General features: G+C 37.5%; 1 protein-coding gene across 2 annotated transcripts in view; it reads left to right on the top strand.

Moving 5' to 3' along the window:
• The window catches only part of erg (ETS transcription factor ERG), a 289,025-nt gene that overhangs the window by 18,581 nt on the left and 252,452 nt on the right, over nt 1-17,992 (top strand). The gene's annotated exons all lie outside the window — the stretch shown is intronic.

Here is a 17,992-nt window from a genome sequence, read left to right as displayed (position 1 = left end):
TCTCGACGCCCTTGTGTTTCTCTCCAGGATTTTTTTTTAGAATAGAGAGATATTAAATAGAGAGATGCAAACCAATGAAACAACAATTTATATCCCACTGATTCACCTAGCATCATCATTTATCTCTTGAGTTCAGTTCTCTGTGGTATGTCCACATTCTCAGCACATTCTCTGTCATGTTTTATTTAGAATTAAAGCTTATCTGATCAGCTTTAGGTACATATGGGCTAGCGAATAGAGGAGAAAACCCAGGCCAATATGGAAAGAAAGTGCAAACATCTTGCGCACAGATTAATATCGAACCCAATAACCAGACACACCATACTTCTGCCCTGATATATCCATGTTCTTTTGAATAAATGATGGGTAGGAAAGGTGTGATGTTATGTCCTTCATTTAATCAGAAAAAAACCCCTTTAAAGGTCAATAAAAAGTAAACCTTTCCTCAAGATGTGGGTAATATTAAAGTAAAATATACATCCTTGGGTGTGAGCAGAAGCACTTTTGGATCAATTTTATTTATCATTTATTAATGAAAGGCAGCCAGGATGTTCAATAGGGTTGGATTTGCTAGCATGCATAGTAATCGCGGGCTCTCAGAATTACTCTTAAATTTTTAGAAAAGTTATAGGTTAATGAAGAATTATAGCACTAGACTCTATCAATCCATATTTCCAACAAAGAGGAGATCAGTTTGAGTGCAGCAGACAGTATGAGACATGCTTTGAAAATTTTCAAAGTTAATAGTGCATATTCACAAGAGTAATTTGCAAGCCAGAGTGTTTTATTGAACATGCATGTTAGACTCCAACAGTTTATGCACTAAAACCGGTGTGTTTTTTTTAATATTCCTCATGTGACAGCAAGCATAAACTGACTCTTGACCCTTGACTGTCACTATCTCTTCTCAAATGATTGTAGACTATTGAAAATGAGCTTTCCTTTGTCTTAGTTACCAGTTACTTCAATAATGAATTTCTTGACAAAAACATATAATAAATAAACAGATTTTGATGTTACAGTCGTCCATTCTACTGTAGTTTTATATTAACTTGGTGTTTCGGTTCATGTTTATGTGTCGTAAGTGTCAAATGCTTAGGGAGGTGCTATGCAAATGTGTTAGTCCCACTATTTATGAGAATTTATAGGAATTGTACATCATAGCTGCGGTGGGCTGACGCCCTGCCTGGGGATTTGTGGTTTGTTCCTGCTTTGTGCCCTGTGTTGGCCGGGATTGGCTCCAGCAGATCCCCATGACCCTGTGTTAGGATATACCGGGTTGGATAATGACTGACTAACTGACTGTATGTCATAGATAATGCATTGGTTAGTGACAAACAAATCTTCAGTCATTATTGAATGTTTTGAAACTTCACCAAGAAAGTGTAAAAGTTGAAAACAGAGACAGTGAACTAAGCTGGAAAGAATATTTAATTTTGGTGAACAGGAAAATGTCAAAAATTCATCCACGCATTGTTGAACCTTCTTATTGTAGTTCAGGGCCAGCCTCTATCCGAGTGCAAAGCAAGAACTAATCCTGGACAGGGTGCTAGTAGGGCAAACTTGCTCACATGTTTTGCAGCTGCAGTGGAGTGTGCAGCTGATCAGGTGAGGGAGTTCACATCTTAGCCATTCCCATCATTATATGTGTATAAAATGATTTCAATGAAGGATAAAGAAAGACAAAATTGTTCTTTTAAAGTCAATTCAGCAAGTCTTAATTTCATGTGGCACATGGTTTGAGGGTCTCCCAGGTGTTATCTGAGGTCCACACAGAGACCCCTATCCTCCTTTTTAAACCCTCTTCATTGAGGTATTCAAGTCTACCAGTTTACAGATAACACCCACAGCAGGGTGGAGTTCCGTCCCCAGTATCTCAAGACAAATCCAGCCCTTCCTTTTATTACTGGACTTAGTGACCAGAACAGTTTGTGCTACTTAATGATTTCACTGCCCACACTGGGTGGTCCTTGTGCCCTAGGTTTCTGGTTCGCCTCCTGGTCATGTCCTTCCTTGGCTGGTTCCTGGTTGTTACCATGTTAAAGTGAAGAACATGCTTTGAGGCCTCTCCTCAGGATATCCTTAATGCACAAGAAGGAGGTGGAGGAATAGTGGCATACTATTCATGTAGAGCCAATTTTGAATTTGCAGTTAAACATTTATGTGTCTGGAATCAAGAAGTACATAAAGAGACGCCCATGGAAGCACAGGGAGAATGTTTTAAGTACCCAGGCCAGTATTCAGCTCCAGATCTCTGGTGAAGAAAGGCACTGCATTGCCTTGCCACCCAAAAGCCTAAGATTTCAAAGCAAAAATACCATATTTCCTACTGAATATATTATATTGAAGTAAGCTTATCAAATTTAAGCAGTGATAAGGATACCAGTGGAGCAATAATACGCAGCTATGAAAACATATTATTGGATTAAATGCATAATCGAAATGGCAACATAATAAGCTAGTTACTTTGTAGCTAAACATATATTTCTGCTTATGATTGCAAAGTTCAAGCTTTGTGTGTAAAGAAAGAAAGAAAAAAGAAAAGTGCTTTATCACAGGTGATCGTGATTAACCTTTCATCAGACTGACTTAGAAAGTGGTTGTGAAATGAAAGTATACCTTGCCATTATACAGCTGGTCCATGAGGAGGCCCCAATGGCTAATTCAAAACTTCTGCTCACTGAAGGTCAGTGTGGGGGTCTGAAAGCTTACGGTCTCCGTCTGTTCAGCGAAGGGGCTTGATTAGCTCACTTCAGAAAGTTGTTTTTGTTCTCTGGCTGCAGATTTTTAGCCCCAAGACTGCAAATTAAAGCATCTCATAAATCTTCCATTATAGGTAGTAAAACCTAATTTTAGACTTCCTGTTCACTCTCGCGTCTCGCCTGATTGCTACCATTTGCGTGGGGGCCCGCACCATTAAAAGGGCAATCGCCTATTACACTATGATGTGTAAAGTTTTGCTCTAATAGGTTTATTTGAAAGCCACACCTTAATGGTTAAATGCTTTGGATTGTGTTGGATTAAGTTATACCGTACTGACACTTCTAGACCTGCTGAGCTGCTATGCATAAAATGCTTCAAAGAGATTATACAGGCCCTGGCCTTTGCAGTAGTTATGGTGGTCGAAACTGGCTTTAAATGCAATGGTTTCAGCAACTGGCAACACAATCAGTGAAACTCAGTTGAAATTTCTGTAGAAAATAGATACCACCCTTGTATTCCTGTTATGAGACTTTTCATGTTGTCACTGAAACTGACTGAAAGAACAGGAATTAATTCCACTTTAGTAGGTCAGTATTACATTGTATGAAGACGACTATGCTTGAACAGCACCTGCATTTATAAATGTCAAGCAGAGAGCACAAACAGGGAATAAGAAATGCAAAGTGACCAGAGTGAAACAGACAGGGAACACGGGTTGGGAAGGACTTGTTATTAATCCATCCATCCATCGATGTTGGGTCGCAGGGGCAACAGCTTGAGCAGGGATGCCCAGACTTCCCTCTCCCCGGCCACTTCTTCTAGCTCTTCCAGGGGAATCCCGAGGTGTTCCCAGGCCAGCCGTGAGACATAGTCCCTCCAGCGTGTCCCGGTTGGACGTGCCCGGAACGCCTTGCCAGGGAGGCGTCCAGGAGGCATCCTGATCAGAAGCCCGAGCCACCTCATCTGATTCCTCTTGATGTGGAGTAGCAGCGGCTCTACTCTGAGCCCCTCCTGGATGACTGAGCTTTTCACTCTATCTTTAAGGGAAAGCCCAGACACTCTCTGAAGCTCATTTCAGCCGCTTGTATTCGCAATCTCGTTCTTTCGGTTAAAAAAGGTACATGCTAAAGTAAGGACAGCCCATGACAAACAATTCAGAAGCATTATTTAACCCACCGCATGGAGAGAGAGAGCGAGAGAGACAGAGGTTGGGAGCATGAGACCACATGACAAACCACCTGCATTGGGACCCAAGTGCAGCAGGTGACAACTCAGCACCACATTGGAACTGTGTGCTGTTTTTTTACAGCAGCTGGAATGCCAATCCTGGCACCAAACCCCAGGTTTTCCCGGTACGTTGGAGGACCTGCTTGTAGAGCTGGATGCAAATTAATGTCATACCCAGGATAAGGCAACTGCAGGTTAAGGGCTTTGCTCAAGGGGCCAGTAGAGTACAGTCACTTCTGGCATTTACGGTATTCAAACCAACTTCAATAAATTTTCCTAAACTCACTTAACATCTGCAGACTCAGTTAATCCAATACATGGTCATGAGGGGAAGCAGCTTTTCCTTAAAGTACACTGGATTTCCACCTACATTTGAAATGAGGCATCTTTTAGGATAATAAGTGATATTAAAATAGTCCAATGTGCCTGAGTGAGATCTGTGATGGAATGACATCTTGTCCAGTCCTGGTTCTTTCCATATTTCTGTTCCCCCAACTCCCATCACTCTGAACTGGGCTTGCTAATATTGTTATTATTTTATTTTTTTAATAGCAATTAATTACTGCACTTGATCATGTATCAGTTTTTAATATTTTAACTATATAATTAGGCTAATGCACACTATAGTATTGTTGTCTAACATTGATTTGGTAAGTTTTTGGGATGGTGCTGTGGGTCCCAACACAGTATTAAATGTACAAGGATGCATCTTATTTTCGTAAATATTCTTATTTGTTTAATCTTTCAGGTGATAAATTAGTTCCATTACACATGGCTTCATAAAGAAAGCTCTTCCAGCTGAACTATTGGCCAAACTGCAAAATATTGAACAACTCCTCAACAACTCACCATTTATACACATCACATCCTTGAACCATATGCATTAATAAAAAATAACTAGAGATGTAGGGTTAAAATAAAGTATGAAGCAGACTCATTGCAAGCACACTGAACCCCTCAAGCAGAGGGCTTACATTAAATTTTAGACTGAATGCTTTTAGTAGTATAGCTCCAAACATTCAGTATAAACAGTATATAGATAAAAAGTATGACGTCTGTTTTTACATGACCACCTTTTTACATGACCACCTTTTCTACTGCTTGCAACAGAAACCACAATGTCCACCTTTCCTTTTCAAAAAAATCTACTCCTAAAAGGGAGATGATGAGCTTAATACTAATATTTTCTATTAACGTAATATTCTTGTGATAAGAATTTAAATAAATATGGGAGCAAGTTAGAGTTTCGTAAAGAAATCATCTATGTATCAACCCCAAAACAATACATTTTTAAAAAATGTAATTCAAGCTATTCCCATAAATGATGCCGATGATAGGTCTGACAGCAGAACCCATTATAACTTCCTTTAACAAATGAAAAAAACGATTATTAAAAGTATTAATAGGGTGTAGTGGTGGCTCTGCAGCTAAGGATCTGTGTTTGAATCTGGAAGATTGCTGATTTAGGTCCTGTTTCTGCCAGAAGGGATCCTACTTTGTTAGACCGTTGAATAAGGCCCTTAACCTGAAAATTACTCCAGGGGTGCTGTACAGTGGCAGACCCTGCACTCAAACCCCAAAAAGTCATGCAAAAAAACAATGTCCCCTCACAGATTAGTAAAGCATATACATAAAAAAAAATAAATCATTGTGAGAGCAAATTCAGTAAGAGATATAATAAACTCAACAGATTGTGGAAGAAAAACAGATTGTGCGAAATAAAGTATTAACACTTTAAAGCAGCATCTTGTGGAATGCTTGTATATCGCAATACAAAATTAAGAGTTGCTAAAAATCATTTTCAAGTTGCTCGTAATTGTGATATCTTATCTTTCCTAACAAAAGGATAAGCGTTGTCTATGTATCTGTTCAGTTTCTGTGTGTCTGTCATTCCAAAAGATGGTGCATCACAAACATTTTTAGCATAGCATTGGTCACTCCAATAGACGACACATCACAGACATTAATGTTACTTTTATAAATCCCACACCAAATTGTATATAAGAGAGATATATGCATTACATGGTGAACTGCCAATGTTAATGCAGACGTCTACATTGATTACTTAGATTTCAACCCACCTTAGACAATTATTATCATTATTTATGTGAAATATTTTCTTCCTTTATTCTACGTGTTTATAGTTGATTAATGATTTGTGGAGCCACACTGCTTGGCCCTGAAGAAGTAGGCTATTCTATTATGTGAATGGCTTCTTCATTAAGTCTAAATCTGTTTCCTGTTTGCTCAAGAGCCACCACCTCTGCACATACACTACATGAGATGAACTTCTCCTATTCACCACACTTTTTTCCTATGAAATGAATACAATGGACATGGAACTTTTTGTAAATTAGACACATTGAACTATATGAGTGTTTGTTTAATTGTTGGTCAGTATAATTGTGAATATAGTTTTTGTACTGTTCAATATTTTTTGTGTTTAGCTTTAATATTAGTATTAAGCTCATCTTTCTTTTCTGTCTTTGAAACAGAAATCAGATATGTATTTTGTCCACATGCTGTATATTTAAAAAAGTGAAAATTTTCAACTATTCAGCAATTATATTTGAATATACTCTTCAGTTCAAAATATTCACAAGCAGTTAAAATATGGATATCGGGATCTTCTTTCAGAGTTTAGAGTGCATGTTCTCCCTTTACTTGTGTGCTTTATCTCCTGTGTCTCTGATTTAATTTCAAGGTTTGAATGCCAATTGTTTGCTTGGTTTGGAGATCTAACTTGACCAAGAGTGAGTGTCATTTATCCAGCAAACTAACTACATCATATTCTTTTTCCTACTTTGAACTCATTACAGCTGAAATATTACATGGTGTTTGACCGTTAACAACAAAATTAAATCTATCTCATAATGTGACCTTTCTGTGTATGTTTTTTAATATTCAGCAAAAAATATGGTGATATATGTATTACTACTGAAAAAGTGAACTTTTCTGAAATAAAGAATGTTTAGTTATAGCTCATATACTTTCACAAAAAGCTGTCAAATGCTTGTTAAGTGAATTTAAGTCTGGCTTGTGCTTGCTGTTTGAAGCCAGAGTGCAGACCACACAGTAAAGTGCACATGCTGTGAAAACCATGTATGCTTATTGCAGCCCATTTGATCATAATGGTGATATTTTCCTAGTCAGTAACTGACAGTGATTGGTCAATGTAACATAGCTAATAATAATGTCACAGCAGAGGACATGGGACTCTGCTGATGGAAGAAGACCTGTTCTTGCTCATACTTACTTTAAGAGGAAGAAAAGGAGAAGGTGGAGTGTCAGAACAATTGACTAAAATGGGTGAAGAAAGGGCGAGTGGGGGAACTACATGAGAAGCAGATGCATTTCATATGTTTTTGCATGTCTTCCTTGTTATACTGTATGATGACCTGTTGCATTACCTGTTCTTTATTGTGGCATCAAGTAATCGGCACCTCATGAAATTCACCATTTTGGATACATGGTACATGGCCGCCATGTCCTCTGCGCTGCGTAATTAGGAACATTTCCACCGTGTGGCCCTTGTGCCCAGCACAGACGCAGCAAGTATAATCTAGGCTTTAATGATGTTCAGAATACCTTGAATGTCACCAGAAGCAAGGAAGAGGACCAATGGCATGCTTCAGGCAGGCATATCATATGTCAAGGTTGCCAGACATGATGGATTTAGCTAATCTACTGTGTCCAGTGAATGTTTCAGCAGTACATATGACCATCCAAGTTTTGATTTCAATCAAGTCACCACAGCAGAGATGGACCAACACATCAGATTGGTCCATGTCAGAGATCATTTTCAGATATGTCACCCATTCTGCTCCTGAAACAGTGGGTGCATGCAATACCTGCTACATAATCTGAATCTACAGCAGGAGCAGGACAAGGCCAGGGTACACACAAATGCTGTGGACACAACTTTTCTGAGGAATGAGTGCTGTTGTGCCTTGGCGGTAGCACAAACAACACAACATTTGTAGAAGTGACCCTTTTCCTGCAAATTGCCAGCCGCTTTGCCAGGCCATTCTGCAGAAATGGAATAATATCCCAAAACTTTAAGAGGTTCATTGGCTGCAATAACCGATCACAGAAGATAATGCAAGATAACTATAGTTAATGTTCACATATGTTATTGCTTTCATTTTGTTTTATTTTCTTATTGTTCATTTTTCATTGTTTTTTCAGCAAGGAAGGTTGAAATTTTTGTCTAACAATGAGTGTGGTATTTTTTCCCAATTAGTCCTGTAGCATTTATAGTACCAAAAAAATCTAACTAAAAAAAATAAATTGTAAATTACTATGAGTGTCTTATTTAGTGAGACAGATTCAGAAAATGCTATCAGCGTAGCTTAAAATGTATTAAGCTGCAACCCCTCATATAGCACAAAGTAATAAAATAACTTTAAATGTTATCTGGAAATGGATTGGCTGCCAGGATACTGGGGTTATTTGTTCCTAACAGTTCCTACTTGTCAGCAGTCTACCTTTAGCACTTTGAACTGGTTAAAGGCAAGCAATGAGCTTACCAGGTAAATGGTGTTATTAAACTTCACACACAGTATTTCATGTTGATTTTTTCAGAGTGACAGATTTTTTTGTAACTTGTACTTTTGTATAAAAATGTATTTATCCATATACTTTGCTGATGCTTCTTTTTATAATATTTTCTTTTAATTTTGAACAATATTTCTTGTTATACTTATACAAACTTTAATGTGCATCTGAGTAGTGTGTATAAACATATGTTTGTGGCACTGTAGAATCTATTTTTTGAGTACTCATGTTACTGGGTATATAGTAACTATATAGAAGTAACTCCACATACTAAAAGTATGATTGTATATGATGGCCATTTTTTCTCTATTAAAATTTGTAGTACTCATTATATAGTACTGAAAATATTGATGTTAAGTGCAGCTGCATTTGTTTAATTTCCAAAACTTCTACAGCTTCTGCTTTCTAATGGGATTCAGGCAATGACTTTGACTCATCAACACGTATGCAAATAATTCCACAGTTCAAGTGTCTTCATTTTAAAAGTTTTAGTAAAAGTTCAAAGCAAAACAGTACACACAAAAATACAGAGAAAAGTTAATAATACAAAAGAAAAGTTCTAATACAACATGTTTCTGTTCAAGGCTTGAATATCTTGATATGTTTCCTTGAGTTTCTCTTATAAATTCTGTATATAACATACAGTCATAGGTTCATACATCAAACTTGCAGATTTTGAACAGTGTGGTTGTGAGAGGTACGACAACTGGAATGGAGAAATGTTGCAGCACCAAACTGGGTCACTCCATTTAATAAAAATTGACGAGATAAACAAAAACTGTGCATAATGGCGCAATAACAGACCTTAAATTGAATCACTTCATCTTTAGCAAATCTTCAGCAAATCAGGTTTGGTCTGGAGCTCCAAGTGAAGGTCCAGAATGAGACCCCACCTTCTGTGAGTGTCTTCCTTTTCTACTCCTCTTACTGGGGTTTGATTGCTCTCTCTGGGGGTATTCTCCTGGCTGCTGGAAAAGATAGAGACAATAAGGTTGGTGACAGTGCCCCCTCTTGTCCCCAGGTGGAACTGCTTACCCTAAGATTAGTCAGGTGGGTGACCAAAAAAATACACATATGCGAAAACGGTCAGGAAACTGTATGCCGTCATTACCCTAATGAAAACTAGGACAATAAAACAGTTATGTTTCTAACTAAATAAAGACTGACTATAACATTCTATTGCTGGAGTTCAGATGAAGCTGAGAATTAAGAAAGTTCCATTATGGGTTAGCTTTAGCTTTTAAATAGAATTGTCTGTCATCTATGCAGTTATGAAAACCACACACTCTAAACAATTAACTAATCACTAATGTGCATTTTAACATTAACATTAAACACTCTAAGATTGGCTCTTACATTAAGTGTATTTAGATTTTACTGTATTCTCCTGATATATACATAAACATGACCCAGCCTTCCATAAGATATCCGGTGGACACAAAAAAGTCATAAGACGGGGAAAGCTATTTGGAAAGAAGTAAAGGGGAGGAAGTCAATTTTTTTTCTTATTTAGATGGCAGATTATAGAAGCAGAGCACTTCGTGGAGCAGGTGGTGTCCTTTTGCTGACAAGCTAGAATGTCTAATTGGCACCGGTTCATGTAAATAATAGGATGTCGGGGGCTGCATTGAATCCAGGGCCACTAGAGGGGGATGTCGCCTTACAGTTCTCTGACTCATTTAGGCAATTCTCAAGCCTTAATTAAAGTAATTCTGGGGATAGCAAGGTAGCAATCCTAAAATGTGTATAAATGGTCCTTCACAGCCAGGGGGAAATGAAAACATAGAAGCATTTCTTGGAGAGAGAGGATGTATATAACAAAGACAGAGATAGGAAGAAGAGTGGTAGATGAAGAGTTCATGGTGAAAGTAAGCAAGCCGCTACCACAGCTGGCTAGGACACTCAATCTTATAAAGGTAAGCAGTACTGGAACTAGGACATATCAGGGTGCTATGTATGGCCAAAAGAGCTATAGTAGACAACATTAGTAAAACAAAGGTATCACATTTCTATGAACACTGTAAAAATAATAAAGAAAAATTTATACAGTTTCTTAAAAATGCATTTAATAAAATTTAGTATTAATAACACCATCTCTAAAAATGTCAAGCACTTGTTAGTTTGACAATATTCATTAATTTACTTTGGTCACAGCAATCATTAACACTTAACAACTTTCTTAAAATTATAGCTATTGAATTATGATATGTTAATGGAACACACATTGCGTTCAGACTTAGCTTCAGATTCTCTTTTGAAAGGTTCTGATTCATATATGTAAGGGTTAGGGTTGGGTTAGGCTGGGCTTATATGCAATACCTGTTTAAGTTACTACATATACATTTAAGTGTGTTATGAGAAGCTTAACAAAAGTATCATGAGGAATCTTGAGCAGAAGAGCAATATATAAAAGCAAGCAAGTCATCTGGCATATAATACTTGACAAAGTTAAAAAAGTTTCATCCATCCATTCATCAATTTTCTTAACTTGCTTATCCAGGGCAAGGTCAGGGGGAAGCTGGAGCCTATTCCAACAGGCATAGTGCAAATGGCCAGAACAGTCCCTGGACAAGGCACCAGTAAATCACAGGGCATTCAGAAACACAATGGGCACAAATATTTCAGATCCAAGATAAGGATGACAGACATTTTGAGATAAGGTAATTACATTTAGTAATCGTGGCGACATGTTACCTGTTGATTATCACATGCAAGTAAGAATTTCCCTGTACTCCATACACATAATAATAATGACCCTATAAACCTACACACCTATTTAAAGTTCTGTATTACTAAAAGCACCTCTACCCACTGTCTTAAAGAATGCTGAAGTAATGAATAGTCAATTTGAACATTTTATTTTTGCTTTCTTCCTTTATACTTTAATTCTCAATTTAAAATTTTTATCGAAATCCAAATGTATCAATTAGATAAACAAACTTCAAAACCTATATATATTATGCACATTTATATCTTTAGAGAGCACCTGTCAATCCAAATTCTGACTAATGTACTTCATCCCATATTGCAGTACTTTCATCCTGTCATTTAGGACTGTAATGTCCCTATCCACAGAGCACATGGTGTTGCTCAAACTCTAGCTCAGTTCCAAAAAAATTCAAGAAATGCAAAAAGTTTGAATACGTTAAGTAGGCCTCAGGGCCTACACTCTCAGAAAATCCTAAAGATTGTCAAATAGGTTTGACAGGTGTCTGGTCATACTTACAGGTAATCTAACCTAGACACCGTTAAAATATCCGGCTAAGCCACCCAGTTTTATTAAGAGACTGGGAACTCTTGAAATTTACTGATAATAGCACACAGGTTTGTTTAAATTGGGCGGTGAGTAAACACACAATGAAAGACACAACAGTAATTTCAGGAAAAGCAACACTAACTTCTATTACACAAGACAATATAAAGTACATTTAAAAGATAAACAAACATAACAAAATCTAAAAATATCAGGAACGAATTTCCTTTTTTTAAAAGGAAAACACACAGTTCTCACTCTAAAAGTCTGTCCAAAACAAGAACTGGAGGATACAACCTTTAGTGGTGCAGAGTCCAGTTTGCGCACTGTTACACCAAAAATTAATCGTCCAACTGTCCACCGATGCACTCTGCTCACCGGACACTCGTTTCCCAACAGAAGTTTTGTCAAATTGTGGAATCCCAGTCAGCATCTCCTCGTCTTTCTTTTTCTCCATTCTAGGCTCCTTGTGTTGCTGAGACCTAGGCATGCCTCATTTCTCGTCCTCCAGCTTTGCTCGGTCCTTTCATGCAGCTTTCCTCTCTCTCTGGACCCACAACTGTCTTCTTATGGAGCTGTCTCTTCCTCCCACGGGGAAAGTGTTGCCGTCCGAGTCCCTCACATCACACCAGCCACGCACCCCAGTCTGCCAGCGAGTTCCTGTGCTGTCTGCGAGTATCTTGGCAGCGTTCTCAGTGGACTGTTCCTCCTCTGCCTTCTCCTGCCCAGAAGTGTAAATCTCCTTCAGTCCCTGCCGTTGTCAGTCCTGGATAATTGGTTTAAACAATGGCACATCTAAATTTCCTGAGTTTAACAATTAATGAAAACACAAGTTAACAAAATGTATTGTTACCAACCATGAATGAATACAGATATGCTGCTTAGAAACCAATATTGTCAGACATGTAATCTCCAAGTCAGGTAAATACAAACATCCTTCAAGGAAGGAGCAGGTCTGTTATCACAACTTTGTATTGTTTGTATACTCAACCAGCCAAAACTTCAAAGCGGTGACTCCATTTGCAAGACAGCAAATACCTACATCCTGCAGAGAGCTATAACAAAATCAGTAATGAGATTAGACAGGAAATCAAAAAAATGTCCCCTCTGACATAGGCAGTCAGGCTTACAGTCTACCCCTTTTAACCTTTAGGGAAAGGGGGACCGTAAAACCCCTGGATCAAGAAAAAAACATATATTTGTAATGTCTTTTATTAAAAAAAGATAAATAGTGAAAAATTAATAAAGAATTGTTATTTAGAATAGACAAGGCCAAAAGCCAAATACAAAAAAGTCAAATGTACGAATCATAACAAAGTGAAAAAAAAATGCAAAAAAGTCAAAAGACCAACATAACTTACCAGCCTTGTAGATTAGCCAAACAACATGAGAAGAGATAGTTAATTTCTAACATAATCACATAACATACATAAGACATGACACCTCTTACTGAAAGGCCCTAAACATATAATTGTAAGGAAAATAACACATTATGTATGTTTTTCTTTTATTCTATTATTGTAAAGCACTTTGGCCACAGCATTCCTATGTTGTTTTAAATGTGCTATATAAATAAAATTGACATGGACATTGGCATTATAAATAAGACAAAAACTTGAATAAGCAAGAGAGTGGGGAAAAAATACAAAATTTCCAAAAAAAACAAAAGTATAATTATAACAGGCGTCACCAAAGTGGCTGATGGGCTGATGTGTATAAAAAAAATCCATTTGCAATGACTTCTTGCAATTAATACTTTCAAAACAGTACACATTTCACTCTCTCACCTCCAGACATTTTCTAGCAGTGAAACAGTCTTCATCTCACTTCACAAACTGGCTTGGTTTTAAAAGCTTTTTCTTCTCTTGGTCTCAGTGGCATATCTGGGATGATTTCAAATTGTGGCTCCTAGTGGTTGCAAGGCTCAGTTCACTCCTAAACCACAGAAATGTAAAGGCAGCTTGACTAAACTCATTCTACAGGTATGGTGCCCTATCAAGCAGATAATAGAACCAAAGTGTATTTCTGGAGTTCTTTGTTTCACTAGAGCCAAGCTCAATTAAATTCATGTAACATAGCCCCTCTCAAGTCTTAAACCCTCCTTCTGTCCTTTTTATGCCCTTTCTCCCCTGAGCACTCCTTGGCCAATTCAGTATCCTCTGAGAAAAAAATGACTATAGTAGGTTCCTGGGAAGCTTTAATCAGGAAAGCAATCAGGAAATTTCTAGTTGCATTAGATTTTTTTTTTAAACCAGATGTCTAAAGTAAGGATTTTTGTTACTGTTAAGTAAGTGATCTTATGATGCATATGCAATTCACGTATCAGGCATCTGTCTAAAAAACATAGCTTCTGAATGTACACTTGTGTATTTATCATGACATCTATTAATAATCTATAGTAAGTGATCTAGAATAGAATAGAATAGACCAACCATGGATCTAAAAGCCTTCAAGAATGTCAAGACCTATCTTTGAGGGTTTATTGACTAATAGTCAATATTCATATTAATTTGTTAATAGTCCTATCCATGAATAATCTTTATATTTTTATTAGATATTCTAAGCACTAAAACAAGGTTCTTTGCATACAATGAGTAAGCAAATAATGATTAGTATTTGTGGTTATTGATAGAAAGAACGGCTGACAACGACATTTACTTTGGTAGGATTAATTTTATTTTTGAAGTCATTACTACAATTTAAATATTATAAGAGATATTCATTTTTCTGTGATAATGCAGTAAATAAAAAAAACTGATATTTTATTTGAATTTAGTGTACTGTATTGATCCTATTGCAACCTTTTGAATGTCTGTGGCTTAATGTGCCGGCAGACCGAGAGCTTATCAGCTAACCAGTTAAGCTGCAGTACATGTTCCCTTAGCATCATCTTTCTTTGATGACATATAATGACTGTTTTCCATTTGGTTGCCATTTTGCAGCTGCAGCTGCGCTGGTCATTTTGGCCAGGTTTCAGTTTGTAGCAGATTTTGCTTATTTTAACATTCTGACTATATGCATTTTGTTCTTGGGTTCATTCCCACTTATTTGTAAGAAGTCCAGCTTGGAACGGCTTCAACAAACAACTATGACCATGGGTAAGTCAGGTCTGAACAAATTTTAGCAAAGACAATGGTTTGATAGATCACATAAATGTAGCATATTTTTTGGCTACTAGGGATATTCAGGAAACCAGGAAATGCTTCTAGGCTATCCAGATCAGTATGTTAGTTAGTGTCCCTGCCACCCTTGTTTGAGACAACTAACTGGCTTTATGTCTGGTGTTCACTTTTGTAGCTCCTTTCTGTGGTTATTGATTAAAATGTATGAGCAATATTCTCCTCTTGGGTGGGATTTACACCTCTTGGGTTTTCAATGGCCCTTCAAAAAAACATTTTGGACATGTGCCTTCTAACTCTATCCTGTGGAGATAGAGAAGCAGGTCCTGAGACATGTGGAATTCTTGATCCCTGTCACCAGTGGTATCACTCGTACTTCTAGAGTAGATGAGTGTCAAAAAAAGGATGTTTGACTCCCATAAAAATCCCATCAGTCATAGCTATTAGGATAAACGTTGGAGAAGTACAGTGGCTGCATTCAGGTACCAAGCATTACATTTTATGGGAAACTGGTGAAACCTTTACTAAGACATTTACCATGTTTCAAAAAGCATATTGACAGGTTCTTGACACGTCATTTGTATCATTATATTCTGACTGATGACTTACAAGGGAGTAATTTTATCCATTGTTTGTTAATCTTTTGTAGCTTGATATTTGGCTTCAGTTATTTGCTTCTCAGCACATGGCAACCACTGCAAAAGACATTGATAAAGCTGGCAGATTTTTTTAATCAACATATATGAAAGACTTTCTATTTTCACCAAAGATTCTAATCCATAGCAGCATGAAGTGCACACACTGTGTATCTTAGTTGCCTAAATGACTATGACTTTCTGTCACAGTCCAAATTGTCACCAAAACTCTTATACTAACTTTCTAAAGCTATTTGTAAAAAAAAAGTGGAAGATAGAGATAGATAGATAGATAGATAGATAGATAGATAGATAGATAGATAGATAGATAGATAGATAGATAGATAGATAGATAGATTAATCCCAAGGGGAAATTCACATACACCAGCAGCAGCATACTAATAAAAAACAAAAAAAAAAAAATATTAAATTAAAGAGTGATAAAATCCTGGTAAAACAGACAATAACTTTGTATAATGTTAACATTTAATGTTTACCCCATGGGTGGAATTGAAGAGTCGCATAGTTTGGGGGGAACGATCTCCTCAGTCTGTCAGTGGAGCAGGACAATGACAGCAATCTGTCGCTGAAGCTGCTTCTCTGTCCGGAGATGATACTGTTCAGTGGATGCAGTTGATTCTCCATGATTGACAGGAGCCTGCTCAGTGCCCGTTGCTCTGCCACAGATGTCAAACTGTCCAGCTCCATGCCTACAATTAGAGCCTGCCTTCCTCACCAGTTTGTCCAGGCTGAGCCATCCTTCTTCTTTATGCTGCCTCCCCAGCGCACCACCACATAGAAGAGGGCACTCGACACAACCATCTGATAGAACATCTGAAGCATCTTATTGAAAGTATAGTCAGCTCTGTCCTCTCTTGCACAGAGCATCAGTATTGGCAGTCCAGTCCAATTTATCATCCAGCTGCTCTCCCAAGTATTTATAGGTCTGCACCCTCTGCACACAGTCGCTTCTGATAATCACGGGGTCCAGGAGGGTCCTGGGTCTCCTAAAATCCACCACCAGTTCCTTGGTTTTGCTGGTGTTCAGGTGTAATACTGGAATACTTCTGTATGCAGGTGAATACATTTAACACACAACATGGAGTTTAATGACATTTGTCTTCTCTTTTTCTCAAAGCTTTTAGCCATAGAAAAGCAGATGCTAAGAGTTGTTCATTTATTTGGCATTGTTCAAGAGGTGCTTCTTTTTAACCACAATGGAGCTCCTTGGTTGCTTGGAGATTTTCTGAACTACAGCAGATTAAACACAGCATTAAACAGTAAACAGCTTAATATTAATGTAGTGATAATTTCTCTTTCAAATTCAAGTTTCTCAACCTTATTTTCATGTTTACATAAGACAATGAGATTTGTACTTCAATGAATGTTACACTGTCCACCTTAATAAAATGATCAATGTGTGTCCGTCTCTGACTCTAACTTGTGGCTGCCTTGCCAGCTCTCTGAGCTTCATGCTGTAGTAGCCTCGCACTTCCATGCGTAGATGTTATTTTTCTGTTTCCTCGGAGGTGGAGCCCTTACCCTCACTCCACCACTCACTTCCAGGCCGGACAGACACACACACTTCTACGCGTAGATGTTTATATTTAAGATGAGTGGCTATTGTAGCCTAATGACCTCTGGGTAAACAATGTCATGGAACGTGGTGGTGTAAATGCTAATGTGTGATTTACCAAGGATAGGGAAAACTGATTGCTCAGGAGAGCTTGAGGTCTGTAATGATACTGTGAGGTATTGTATGATACAGTATACTGTCCTGAACCATAAGAAGTTATATAATGTTTGTAAATTCTGAACCCACCATAGGGAACTGTGAAAACTACTTTCAGTTTAACTGATTAAAACTCAAAGCAAAGTAGTTTTTCTTTGAATTAAAACATCACTTTGTGACTTGCGTAAGAAAGTTGTTACTTTTATAAAAATAACTGAATATACTACATATATATATTGTTTTGTATTTCCTACTATAAAAACTGTATGTCTGCATTAATATATTAACTGTGTGATATAAAATAATAATTCATGTAGCTTATGTTATCATCTATTTCTTTAGTTATAACATTCTCAAGCCTATTTAATCCTATTCAGAATTATTGGGATGGGGGCTGGTTTCAGCAGCATCAGCCATAATGTGTGAAACAGTATTGCAGTGCATTGCAGAGCCTATGTACACACACCAATACCCTTCAGAGTGCGTGTTTCTAGGGATGTTAGAGGAAAAGTTAGAATGCCCTGAGAAGAATCCAAGCACATATGACAACATGTAAACTCCACACATACAGTACAACAACCAGGCACAGGTTTTGCAGCCAGTGTGTGGAATTTGTTATGTAGAAGCTCTACTCTCTTTCCCACCATGTTACTTACTTATATCACATTTTATTATTAATTTTTTATTTAATGTTATGTGCTGTGTGTTATATCTGAGCAGAAGTAATCCCCTCTGTGGTAAGATACGTCTTTACCTAAACCCCACC

Source organism: Polypterus senegalus, chromosome 2, assembly GCF_016835505.1.
Source record: "Polypterus senegalus isolate Bchr_013 chromosome 2, ASM1683550v1, whole genome shotgun sequence".
NCBI classification, from domain to species: Eukaryota; Metazoa; Chordata; class Cladistia; order Polypteriformes; family Polypteridae; genus Polypterus; species Polypterus senegalus.
Note: the sequence above shows the minus strand (reverse complement) of the source record. Positions and strands in the feature narration are given on the sequence as shown.